This window comes from Miscanthus floridulus, chromosome 18 (genome assembly GCF_019320115.1).
Source record: "Miscanthus floridulus cultivar M001 chromosome 18, ASM1932011v1, whole genome shotgun sequence".
Classification (NCBI taxonomy): Eukaryota; Viridiplantae; Streptophyta; class Magnoliopsida; order Poales; family Poaceae; genus Miscanthus; species Miscanthus floridulus.
In genome coordinates, this window is record NC_089597.1 from 65,676,808 (window position 1) to 65,691,196 (window position 14,389).

General features: G+C 43.0%; 1 long non-coding RNA gene across 1 annotated transcript; it reads left to right on the forward strand.

Moving 5' to 3' along the window:
* The first annotated feature begins 3,876 nt into the window (after nucleotides 1–3,876).
* LOC136521820 (uncharacterized) lies at nucleotides 3,877–7,490 on the forward strand. Its single transcript, XR_010775682.1, has 3 exons — nucleotides 3,877–4,819; nucleotides 5,467–5,614; nucleotides 5,940–7,490. It is a non-coding gene; the product is annotated as an uncharacterized lncRNA (long non-coding RNA).
* Nucleotides 7,491–14,389: the final 6,899 nt, after the last annotated feature.

A 14,389-nucleotide genomic window follows, 5' to 3' on the forward strand; every position in this document is an offset into this window, starting at 1 on the left:
ACGCGATATGGATATATCAATGCTTTGGAATATAATGGAAATGATGCTAATTAATTATCTCTTTCTGTCTATTAAAAATTAGGTGGGCAATTCCTAAAAAACATTAGGTGGCCAAAGTGAATCGAAATTGCTTACACAAGTCAATGAAAACCAGATCCACGTGGCCGTGTTTGATATGATTTTTACTGTTTTCTGTAAATCTATAGCCTTACGTGTCAATAAAAAATACATGTTCCCGGTGCAGCGCTAAGAAAAAAAATACATGTGTTGCATACTTGCATGTTATGGCCAAACGACCTGAACTATATGTATATTCTTAAGTAACTAAGATACTGGTTATATTTTCCATTGATTTATTTCCATCGAACGATAGCATTGCACTCAGTCATGTCACTTGCAAACTAAGCAACAGGGTCGAAAATTCCATCGCAAGTTAAATCTCACAACACATCCTAACCCAAAGAAAAGTAAAACAAATCAAGAAATTTCTTAGATCTGCAGGGATTACCAGGTTATAGCTAGCAGTGAACCCTCCCATTCGGCCACCTCATTGGATTGCATCTGTGCCAACTTGATTGAGATGCCGACCACAGACCACCACCGTGCCTCTGCTCTACTATTCGTCACCACACGGGCCAGCTTTGCCGCCGCACCGCAAGCTCCGCCGCCGGCCAGCTGCGAGGAGTGCTCCGCCACCGCACGCACGTGCTCTGCCTTGCCGCCGTCGCAACCACTACACTACGCCTGGCACGTCACTGGCTTGTGCCGCGCACACGCTTGCTCGCCGGAGGCCGGAGTTGTAGCCGCCCCACGAGAATGGGGCCGCTGGAAGAGGACGACGGTGAGGGGAGGAGGTGGGGCCTCCAGATCTAGTAGGAACTTCTGGCTTGCATGGTATGAGGAGAGGGCGAGATCCCGGAGCACACGCTTGGATTGGACCGGAAGCAGGGTTGTATCTGGGGATGAAAACGGATCGGATACGGACGGATATCACTGATATTACATTTGTTTTTATATTTCTGTCTAGATTCGAATACGGATAGTGTTAACTATGTCGGATAGGACATGATTAGATATTGACATAATAAATATGCGATTAGTATTCGAATACGGATATGGTATCGGATGTTGGATATCCGGACTCGGATACGGCCAGATCTCAACCATTCTAAACGGATTCGGTTTCGAATACGGTCGGAAAATATCCATACCATTTTCATCCCTAGTTGTATGTGTAGTATCTGTATGCAGAGAGGACGCGCGAGATAGTCTCAAACTTTTGGCGCGTAAATATGAGAGAGATTTCTTTGGCGTGAGACGGCCTCAAAGTTTCAGGTCCGTTCGTTCAGTCTTTTGGCGCGTGAATACGACAGAGAATTTTTAATAGATTTTGATGCGCACTCAATGACAGACTAGTATTTTGATGTGCGTCTAGCCTTCTAATGACTTTAAACCAGCACATAAAGAATGTCCAAATAATAATATGTGCCGGTAAAGTAAAATAAGGATTTTATTAAATTTTCATATTAATCTATTGAAAATAGTTGGGCACCAGTTCTAGTTATTATATAAATATACCATACAAAAATACAACTCTACTAGAATTTATGAAACATCTTCTCAGTTTTGTACATTGTATTAAGAATGTGTCAAACATTATGTATACATTTGATCCTCAGGAAGCATGTTTTTCACTTCCTACCTCTATTGCAACCCAAAGATTTACACTTCAAAAGATATACACGGTCTTTGTTGTTGCGTAGGATTTTCGTTCATTTCAAATTTGTTTTGTTGTTTGTTGGAATTACTTCACTTGACCTACATGTGAAAATGATCTTCATTTTACAAAAAATATATTTATGAGTAATTCCGTACATTGAAAAATAATAGCCAAATTTTCTTTGAAGAGTCTAAATTTTGGTTAAGGGCTAAATCCATCGTTAAATAACATGTAAAAAAAGTTGCATGAGAAAATCTTACCGAGACAATGTTTTGCTTCATTTGGCGTCCATTTCAAAGCACCTGTTTATAGTCAACTATTTTCTCTCTAGCAAAGTTAAAGGTAACTAGTAGTTATTAAAATTATCTTTATATCATGAAAACTTATTATAATCTTGAACTAGCATATTTTTTCATGAAATAATTTAGTTATGGTTTTTAAGCAATAATATACCTTTTTAAGTATCTAAAATGTATTTCTATTCATTTTGCTTAAACTATTTGAATTAAATGTGTTGTAAATAAGATTATAAAATTACAAAGAAATACATATTTGAGTACAAACTTGTATTTCAATATCACATAGAATTAAAATCCACTAAGCAAAACCCCACTAGCAATTTGTCTCAACATGCAAGCTGTCCAACTAGGCAATGCATTATCACGTACAATTCAAATCCACTAGCACATGCAACTGCAATGTCCATGTCAGCAAGACAAATAAGCATTTTGTTGTTCACCTCATCATACCACACAATTCACTAATCTGCAATTCCCGCGGCAACACACGGGTTATGCTTCTGGTTTATAGTACGCCAGGGCTCACGCCATGCACAAAGGTTAATAGTTAAATTTAACTTTTTTTCTTTAAAATTAGTATAACCCTATGGCCCTTGGATTCTACCCTCCATCCACAAAGAAACCATCTATAACAACTAGTGACCACAGTTGAATTATTTCAATGGTAAGCCCTTCTATCAACACTTGCACTTGCCAATCTAGTAGGAATCTTCTCTCTCTTTCCTAATTTATGGTACCCTGAGCTGAACCTAAGATTCAAAGGCAACCACAGTGTCCTTCCCGTAGCAATGCACAAACACATCTATATTCTTGGGAAAAAAGATAAAAGTCCAGTTTTCATATAATTTTTTAGCCTATCTAATCAAAATGCTCAACCACCAAAATGCTCAACCACCGATCATTCTCAATTTTGCAAAGACAAACAAAGAGTTTTCAAAAAGGCATACTAACCAAATATGATACCTAATAAAATTGATTCTAATAAAAATCTTTATTAAACACAGTGCCCTCGCAATAAGCTCTTTTTCTGCCTCTATCCCAAAGTAAACTACTTACCAAGGAGAAACCGGTAAAATTATGCTAGTGTGGCTTTTTACGGGTGGTCAATTGAGGCAAGGAAGCGACGTGGAACCTGGAACCACTGCAAATCAGATGCATGCGGGGAACGGACCAAGGTCCAAGGGTGTTATATGGGACATAAAAATGTGGGTTGGAAGAACCGCCTCACTCTTTACATTGAGTAGAGAGACTACCAAAAATATATGTGCGTTGCAATGGAACGTACCATTTTGTTGAAAGGTCATATGGGAGAATTGCAATTCCAAAACATATTTAAGTTGTAACACATGGTACTTATCAAGTAAATTTTGGAAGAAAGTATATTATTACCAAAAATATTTATTAAATTACATAAATAAACATATGAACCTGATAATAGCAAAAGGTATGGACGTACAAAAACCAAAATAACCTATAGATTAAAACGGAGGGAGTACCTATTTGTCGTGTTGTGTTTCCTATTTGTTTAAATGTATTTTGCCTATTTTATTATTGTTTATAGCATTTTATTCTGGAGAAATTTCAAGAACAAGCATACGGGTGATTTTCATGGTCATTTAAAATTCTAATTGCAAATGTACAACTCACCCATATTTTCAGAAATTTAGAGAAAGAAATCGAATTACCACAATAAGAATTGATTTAGAAAAAGAAATTAACCATCTAGTAAATAATTGGGGGGCCTAACTCGCGCCCACCAAAATCCAAATTTCACGCGCTCTGTCTTGGTCGGATGGCCCGCACGATTGACCTTCCTCTCTCTCTCTCTAAAACAAACAAAACGCACTCCAGAACAAATCCAAATCGTTCCTCTCTATCTCGCATCACATTGACGCCGCCACCGCATGACTAGACCCCTGCCGCCGCCACCGCCACCGCACCTCGCCGGATCCGCCCCCACCGCACCACCCTAGAGCTACTCCACATCACTGTTAGGAGTTACGAGTGAGGAGATGACCCGGCCAGCATCCACAAGCACCTCATCCCTAACGGCATCTCTTCCGAGCACAGTCGCGCCACCGATCACTCGAGTGGAGATGCCTCTCTCTCTTTCTCTTCACTTCTCCAGGTGCCTCTCTCCGATCTCGCTCCTATCACCAGATCTCAATCCATGGCAAGGCGGTGCCTCGAGCGGCAAGAGTGGCAGCGGCGCCGTTGGTCCAGGCTTCCCATGGAATGGCGGCGTAGGTGACCCCTGCGGGCTCCCCGAGGCGTGGCTGCAATGGCGACTAGCAGCTCAACTTCTAGGATGCGGATCAATGTCTGTCCGGTGCATGGATCCGTCGATTACAACCGCATCTCTGAGGAGGGGCGCATGGATCCGGGCATCCGGCCGCCCGAACTCGCCTCGCGCGCGTCCCCAACGGCTTTCGCGTGTGAAAGCACTCGACCACCTCCCGACACCCCGTCTTCTCGGTCGATTCCGTCTGATTCTCTTCCACCCCTCTCGATCTCCATTTTCTCTCTCTCGATCTACTGTCTTCTTAAACACGATTTGGTTTTTTTTACTTGTGTAGTTGTGTGATGTTCGAGGGGCGATGATTGGGAGGGTGGGGCTCATCGCAGTGGCGGTGGCACTCCGTGTCCTCTCTACGCTCTTGGAAGGGAGAGCCACTGCCACTTGATTTATGCTCCGAGAAGGAGGCCACTCCTGCTAGTTGCATAGTTGGTCCTGACGCTACCTCCGCCAGCTGCCAAATCTGGTCGTCGACAAGCATTGCAGAAGTGCCGTAGAGAAGTGGTTCGTACTCCTCCCGTTCATGATGCTGTCCTGCTGTCTGTAGCGTTCTTATTTTCCTGCAATTGAAGGATATAAGCAGAGGGAATGGTTAGCTATCTGCTCTCATGTTTAGCCTAAGTTTTGTATGTAGATTGTAGAAATGCCATCTAGTTTCAGAAGTGCAGTAGCTTCCTTGAGTTGTTCAGGCTCTCTCATGAAGTAACGGGTAGCATCCTCACTGATTAGTGATTAACGCAAAGTCTGAATGGTTTGGTTTTGAAGCTTTCATTGTTACTAGATAATAACACGACAAATAGATGGTTCATCATTGCAGATATACTTTAATTGTCTACCTAAATGGTTTTGAAATTACCTTAGCTTAATATGGGGCTACATTTTTTATGGCACACGTTTTGGTCAAAATCAAGAAAATAGAACTGCTGGCCTGATAAGTGACAGATACACTACATTCTGGAAATCACAAAGAGAAGTAATTCTATTTCTCGGAAGGTTTCAGAGCTGAATTTAAATGTAATACCAGATCGTGCCTTGCATATTACTTGCACATCATTTGGCTGTCGTAAGAACTAATATCTAATGTTAGACATGTAACCACAATGCACTTTTAATATTTTTCCTGCTCCCTGACTTTTGGCATTAATCTGTAGATGCTAGAACGGCCACTGAGAAGCGCTTCAAGGAGATTTGAAGTAAGGCATTGAAAGGATCTTACACAAGGGCTCAGGATTTCTTGAGAAAGCTATAGAAGAACTCGAACCAGAGGTTACTTTGATGCTAGCCGTTCAAAGGAACTAGGTAAGCTACACTCTATCTAGTGTGGTATTACTAGCGGTCCATAGTATTTTCCAGATCTCTTTTTGGCCATGAACCATCCAAATCCCATAAATTCAATGGCTTTTTAGACTTTGTGTTTGTTCATATCTTAAGGGACCTTTGAAGTGTAGATCTCACATTCAGTCTTTATTGAGTTTCTGCACATTTCTACAGTCTAAATAGTATAAACACTGATTTTCCACTTCCAATTGTATGAGTAATTTTATTCCCATATGATAGACTGATAGAGCTTGTTCTCATAGCAATCAGAAGGGTATCTAATTGTATGCCTATTCATAAATTACAGGAAAACATGGACGACCTGAATAATTAGAGAAAGCTTTATGCTTGAATGTTGGTGATGGATAGCTAGAAAAATTAGAGAAAGATTTATTGGTGAATGCTGATGCTGATGGACCTTGAAGAAATTAATAAGAGAACTCATATTTAGTTCTATTTTATTATGCTAAACATAGTTGCAAACTTGTAGTCAGAGATGATGTTTTTATTCTGGTGTGGTCATGTTTACTTTAGCAATATTTTGGTCATTATGTTATTACTTTGGTTGAGACATATGTTTGAAGTTAATGAAGGCTCAAATTTTTATGTGATGATGAAATCTATACTCATGATGCAATTATTTTGCAACAACAATTAAATATCTAGCTACAAAAAAAAGCATTGGCTAAAATGCCCTTGTTGCAATAAACTACTATGCAACCACTCTTTGTTGTTGCAATATACATTATTGCCACAAACTTTATCTGTTGCTATAGGACATGTCTACCACCAATAATGATTTGTTGCATCTTCCATCTATTACCACTGATAATGATTCGTAGCATCTTCCATCTATTACCCCAAACAATGATTCGTTGCATTACCTTTTATTGCCACTAGCAAATGAGCGTGGCAGTTGTGATTCTAGCCACCAAATTTGTTACGTTGCAACATTTCTTTGATGCAATGGAGCACATTGCATGGTAATATGACCATATTCCCACGTAACAATGGAGTAGCAATAAAGCCATGTTGCGACAAGTTCGTTCGTGGCAATACTGTCATATTACATCCACATGTTTTGTCGCAACAGTAACTCACGCAACCATTTAGTTGGTCACAATACCCGTGCTTGTAACCAAATCGTGGTTGCGTTAGTTTTTTATGTGCATTGCAAAACCACCATATTGCAACACCACATCCAAAAGGATGCAAGAACCTATTGCACCGTTCCAAATGCAACCACTTGTCAACGACCATACATAGATGCAATTATTGCAACCAAAATAGCCATATTGCAACCCAATATAGGCGTCACGATAGGGCTGGATCCTAGTAGTGTTTCATTCTTGCGACATAGGCAAGGAAGATTTTTTTATCTACAGGACACATCCTTAGGCAAAGATTGGTGGGTCATGCAGAAGTTCGAACATAGGGATATGTATGACGTGAATGAAATAGAGTCTGAAGTGCACCATGATGATCACTGTTTTGACAACGAGCATGAAGTCCTGCTGGGTGATGGTGATCAGGTTATGCATGAAGCTAGTCATGATGGAGAAGGCACTGTCATTGAAGCCAAGTTAGAAGACCTTCTAAGAGAGAAGAGGGAAGCAGGTGGCATACTTGAAGGTAGAGAGGATGAAGATGAGGATGAAGATGATACTGGAAACCAGTATTGCAGTGATGACAGTAACTGTGGTGGCAGAGATCACATATCTGGAGGTGACGATGACTTGTAGGAGATTTCATGTATAATCTTTGGGAAAACATGTATTCTAAAGCTGCACTTTGCTTTGGATTTCTAGCCTTGTATTCTGAACATGTAAGTTTGCTCAGTTGTTATAAACTTGTGCATCAGCGGACACATAGGCTTTGTCCACCGGGGTTAGTACTACACTATGCATACTGTCTGTTATGTACATGACAATTCCATTCAACTACAACTAGTACTTGTTATAGGTTCATTTACACTGCATAAGCAATTGACATAAAGCATTCCTTTCACACAGCATGCTTCAACCACTATAGCGAGATCATTAAGCAGTTCAACCAGCATTCCAAATACGTATACTGATACGTGTCTGGTTTACCAAACTGAGGCACAAAGCAACCATTGCGCGGTTGCTAATATTGAATTGAATGTAGGAGGAAAGCCTCTGCAGTTATTTCACTCCAAAAACATAGTCACAACAGTCGAGGGGTAGACTGAAGAGTGAAGAGGAGTTGCTTTTGTAAGCAATTTCTCTTGGTTGGTTTTGCAGAGGCATGCAAGCAGCTAGGTTGAGATGGCTACACTTTTTATTATTTGACGAGAGATCAAATGGATAGCGGCGGACTTTCTAGCGTGTGCAGTAAAAAAATGAAACAGCTAAGCCTCCTCAGTTGTGCATTAGATCGAGGTGACACTTGTTCACTTAAACTCCTCGCTGCATGGTTCTTGCAAATTCAACACCACTCATGACTACTACCACTACTGATACATTTTGTTCACCAAACCAAGGCACAAAGGTATCCTTGGTGTAGTAGCCATCTCAGAGGCCGTGTGCCTTGGCAAGGACATGCGCCCTAGCATTGGTCTCATTCCAACCACGGGGCTTACGGTTGGGGTAGACGGGGCACACCAGGCCCCAAACGGGCTGGAGCGGATGAATAGATTCGGGCCCATGGGGATAGGCATTTGGTAGCCATGCAGACGATCATCATTAGAGTCTATCATGATGTTTCCCAAAGAGCCCTTGGACTCACCCACGACCTCGGCAGACGACGAGGGGGACCACGATAGTGGAGGAGACCCGCTCTCGCTAGGAACAGATCCGGCGGTGGCGAGCAGGACCGCACTGAGGCTGGCGTTGGCAAGTGAACCACCGGTGCCGGTGGCATTAGCATCATCATTGAGGGCGACAGGGAGAGCAATGGCAGCCTAGGAGACAACCTACGGTAGTGTAATGGGAATGCTGATCTCCCATGACTAGACATCGGCGCTGCCTTCGCCGACAACAACACGGGGTGAGCCATTGGCCCCGACTCCACTAAATCACTGGAGGATGCGGGGACTAGAGCCAGTCCACCCTTCCTCGATGCAGAACTATAGCGATTCATGGGGACGACCTTCATGGCAACACAGGCGGAGGTGGGGACTTTGTGAGGCAAGGCGAGGGCTTTTGCGCAATGCAAGGTGGAATGAAACAATTGAAATTGGAGCGAGATAAAGATTTATTTTTTTCCAAACCGCTGTGCATCGCCTCGGGTGTCATCGCACTACCTCAGGAATCGCAACCGTGTTACATTGGGGAAGGCATGTGCGACCAGAGATGCAGGAGTAATGGCGTACCCAACCGATGAGATGGCATGATGATACCAAATGTATGGTCACTGGACTTTCTGTCTAGGCGAGACTTGTTCAGATGAACTCCTTGTGGCATGGTTATTGCAAGTTCAACAAATTTTGTTAGATACATGCAAACAAGATGAGTTGGGTTCACCATAGATTTGTGCGCAGTAGAATTTCAACACCTATGGCTACTCTGTTATGCATTTAGGCTAGGCTTGCTCCTCTCAAAGAAACCTTGCGCGATTGCTGAGAGTGAAGTGATGAGTTGGGTTCAACACAGATCAAAGCCACTCATGACTACTACTACCACTACTGATACATGTTTGGTTCACCAAACCGAGGCACAAAGCAACCCTTGAGTGATTGGATTGAGATATGTTTGGCCCGTTCAGGTTTATAATGCTCGGACCATCACGTGTGCACAAAGATAATGGTAAATGATACTTTGTGAACCAAAATATTTGTACAAATGCGCACATTACATGCATAATAAGAGGATATCAGTGCTACTAGATAGAAAGATAACGACAAACTAGACTTCATATTTATGTGGATTACAACAACGATACGAGTTTAGCCTACATAACCATACCTTCATCTGCCATAATAATAAGAGGAGAGCAGTGCCATCCCACTACTCAAAGTCATCCAACAACTACCTAGACATAATATTTCTAACTACAGACGATTAACATGACTTCATACTAATTCTAACGGCACCTGAAAACAAACTTGTCCTAACTACATATGTTGACATGACTTGATACTACTAATGAGGAGAGCCATCCCACAACTCTACGTAAGTCATGCAATAAGGGCACCAATAGGTGCAAACAAAATCCAACGCCTGCAAGGTAAACCAACCGTGGTTGATACCAGCAAACCTATCCACCATGGCGAACCGGCGCAGCCGAATGATCCCTTTAGGCCACCTAGCCCTGGTTCCTTGCCAGGGCACGATGGTGGGCAACATTCTTGTCATTGGTGTAGGTGCCTTCTAGGGGAGCGTGTGCCCTCGCCAGCACATGCACCCTAGCGTCGGCCTCGCTCCAACCACGGGCCTTACGGTTGGGGCAGACAGGGCACACCAGACCACCATACGGGCTAACATGCAAGAATAGATTTGGGCCTGGGAGAACAGCCATTATGTAGCCATGCAGACAATCATCCTCTAAGTCCATCATGATGTAGCCTAGAGGGCCATTGGACTCAGCCTCAGCCTCAGCCTCAGCCAAGATGTTGGCCACGGCCTCGGCCAAAGCCAAGATGTCGGCCTCGTCGTCGGCCTCAGCCTTAACAGATGGCAAGAGGGACCGCAATGGTGCAAGTGACCCGCCCACGCAGGGAGTGGATCTAGCAATGGTGGCCAGTGAACCACCAGTGCCGGTGGCATCAGCGTCATCGCCGAGGGTGACAGGGAGAGCAACAACCTAGGAGATGGCGTGAGTCTCGGTGATGGAAACACCGATCTACGGGGACTGGACATCACCGCCACCTCCACTAACACCAACCTAGGGTGAGTGTCGGCCCCTCAATTTGAGTCCTACGTGCATCCATATTTGTGCTAGGATCATGCATAGATACACACAAATCACAAGAAAGGTACATAAATATATAATAAAAGGTTTTGAGCTTTATTGATAGCTAGAAATAAGGTCTTACAATTGTGGCCCAAAGGGGCATGGTCACAGGCTACATATCTAGCGGAAGACTATGGTCGTGAAATGGCATGATTGGTGGTCTCTAGAGCGGGATTATTTTACAACAAAGCACTGTCCTATTCCACAGGCAACTTGAGCATAGCCGAAACCCTAGCCTCGATGTCATACTCCTACGAATGTATTTCCTTACGAGAATCCTGGTCCTCATGGTATGCTTCCACGTCGAAGTCATAGTGTTCTTCTATGCCGAAGTCTGTGTAGTGGAAATAGAAGTGTAGTGGTGATTATAATTAAAGGTTCGGTCCTAGCGGAGTATTACCATTCCCACTAGTACCCGGATTAGCATCAATTCCATTACCAGTTTCATTACAAATAAAAGTAAATCTAATCATAGTATCCCATCCTAGCATTTGCCCATTCCAAGGACATGGCTATTCAAATAGGTTTAAGTGACTCTGCAGAGGTGTACAAATTTCCCCACATGATACGTGCATCCTCATCCATGATCAGTGGACGAAATAGACCTAGCGAGACCTCGTACCCGAATGTACGTGACCTTAGATGTCCATATAACTCTACTATGATTTCTCAGGGGTTGGAAACACAAAAACCGGGAAGATACCAAATCCCCCAACGTGATGATACCAAATCATCACAAAAGAAAACATGGCTTGAACACAGCCAAGAAAATCAAGGGCTCGAATGTGGCCAACAACCAAAAGCTTAACGTGGAAGATTACATAGCATCCACGCCAACCAGACCATGGAAGAAAACCTATCCCCGTGTCGGCTCCTGATATTCCGCTGCCTACACCAGCCTTCTAGTAGAAATTATACTTCTATCTAACGGGGTGTGAGATCAAGCCTACCCATATAGACATGTGGCTGTACGTAATAACTCACTTGGCGAGAGGGACTAAGAATCGGTCCTTATGTGACTGAGGCGAGTATCTCCCACAGGAATCCTCTCTGGGTATCCCTACCATGGTAAACTACCTCCATAGTTTCCCATCACTCACCCCATGTCGGGGTTTAGTTTTAGGTTTAGCAATTTTAAGTTCCATTATTATCCCTAAGTCTATTCATGGTGTAGAGCTCATAAAATAACAAGATAACCATTTATCTTAATTCAACAATAATAATATCACATTGACCGAGCTCATATTCTAGGGTAATAATCTTATAGTCATGTTTTACCATTTCAGTTGTTTAAAGCAAGATGGTAGGGAGGGGAGCTAGGACTTGCCTTCGTCGCTGTCACCTTTCAGCACGTCTATGAAATTTGGGTCCTCGTCCTCCTGACGATTACCGTCGTTTGTTGGGCATATCGATCGAAATAAGACTACTGCTAACCACAAAAGAATTGGCAAAAGCAAACATAGAACTATATGGTGGTTCTAGGTGCAAATGATAGGGTTGGATTTTAGATGAAATTTTAGAGGTGGTTTCATGCAAAAAGGTGTTAGGGTTTAAAAGTTACATATTTTAGATGTTTATCCTATTGTTATTTAACTAGGTGGAATTTTATGTGCATTTTCTGGTGCATGAAAATATGTGCAAACTACATAATTAAATTCCCTAATGCATTTAGTTTATTTACAAATTTTCTAGGAATTTTTCTAAACTAGGAAGATGTATTTTTAACTCTCTGTGTACATTAGCTGGGTGTACCCAGTATTTTCTAAAGCGTACCCCACACTGTGTGTGTGGTGTGTGTGTGTGGATGACAGGTGGGCACCCTACCTACATTAGCAGCGATGGTGGCATCGGTGTTATGGCCATGGGCCCATGTGTCAGTGAAAGAGGGAGAGAGAGACGAATGGGGCTGACGCCATGGTCGCCTTCACGCCGAGCCACCGGAGTAGAGACGAGCTCACAATGAGGGAGAGAGAGACGAGCTCACAATGTTAGCAGCGATGAGTGCACACAGACGAAAGGAGGGCACCGTGGGGTCCTGAGGTCTCGTCATGTCGCCGCTGACCCTCGCTAGCACTGGGGTGGTGCTGGTGGGCGTTGACATGTGGTGTTGTGCTGTGTACGGCTACTGGCTGCGAGGAGGACGAAGAAGCTGATGAGCAGGGCCCAGGCATCAGTGAGAGAGAGGGGGAGAAGGGTAGGGCGTGGGCGAGGCTAGGCTGATGCTGGGCTGCGGCTGCTGCTGCACCGATTAGGGCAGCCCACATGGGGAGAGAAGGAGAAGGGAGAGGAGTGAAGTGGGCTGCTGTGGGCCAAAAGGGGAGAGAGGGAGGAAATGAGCCCATGGGGCTTTATCTATCTCTATTTCCTTTTTCTTTTTCCTAGCTCATGTATGCACATGTTTAAATGATTTTGAATTCAAATTTGAATGCATGAGTATGCAAAAGTGTACCACCATAAGTTCAACAAGTCAAGCAAACATTCACACACAAAGTTTCACACATCATGTTTTGTTTCACATGTTAATTTATTTCATAAATATTATCTATGTTGGTTATATATTCTAGTTCCTATGCAAAGTTTTAAAAAGTTCAATTTTTTAGTGATTTTCAAATTAGATCAAAATTTTAGGGTGTTACAGTGAGCCATCGGCCTCACTTCTGCCGGACCACGGGAGGAAGCGGGGACTACAGGCGGGCCACCGATGGCCTTCATGGCAACCAATAGGGTGGCGGAGGTGGGTGGTGAGGAGAGGGCTTTTGCACAATGGAAGGTGGAATGGTAAACAATATGAATTGGAATGAGGCCAGGCTTTATGTATACACAGGGACGCTCAGGTTTCTAAGCCAAGATACTCCATAAAGATTTATTTATACACAGGGACGCTAAGGCTTCTAAGGCAAGATACACCATGAAGATGTATCTTTCTCGGAGATGGGTGCCACCGCGCTCCCTTAGGAATCGCAAGTGTATTACACCGGTGGCTGCAAAAATAGAGCACATCTCCTCCATTTACGCCAATAAGACAGCGTGAGTCTTGGCTCAATGACATCAATTGTGTGGTCGGTGGACTTTCTGGTGTGCGCAGTAAGATTTCATAGTTTATGATCGACTACACTCACTCATCATTTCATCTAATATTATTATTACTAGTACTAGGGGCGTGGTCACGTGTACCATGTTTGGCTTGGCTTTTAATTTAATTCCTAAAAGAAAGTAACATTTTTCATAATGTTTGACATGAGGCCGGGAGTACATTTACACAAATGCATACGACACGTATACTATCTGATGTGTTCAAATATATGGTGGCATGACTTTCTTGTGTGTGTAGTAGAATTTTGAACACCTATGGCTCATTTGTTTTGCATTAGGCCAGGCTTGCTCCTATGGCTCATTTGTTTTGCATTTGACCACCATGACACAGTTAAGACTTGAAAGCCTGGTGCAGTTGTGATAGGTCTTTTCACTCCTATCCAAGTAGTCACAACATTCGAGGGGCAGACTAAAGAGTGAAGAGGAGTTGCTTTCATAAGCAATTTCTCTTGGTTGGTTTTGCAGATACATGTAGCGGCTAGCTAGAGATGGGTACACTTACTATCCGACAAAAGATCAAATGGATAGCGGTAGACTTTCTAGCATATGCAGTAAAAATGCAACATCTATGCCTCCTTCGTTGTGCATTAGATCGAGCCAAGGCTTGTTTAGATAAACTCCTCGCTACATGGTTGTTGCAAGTTCAACAATTTTTATCAGACACATGTAAATAAGATGAGTTGGGTTCACGACAGATTAGAGCCACTCATTTTGAGCATGATTAGAGCGACTCATGACTACTACTACTAC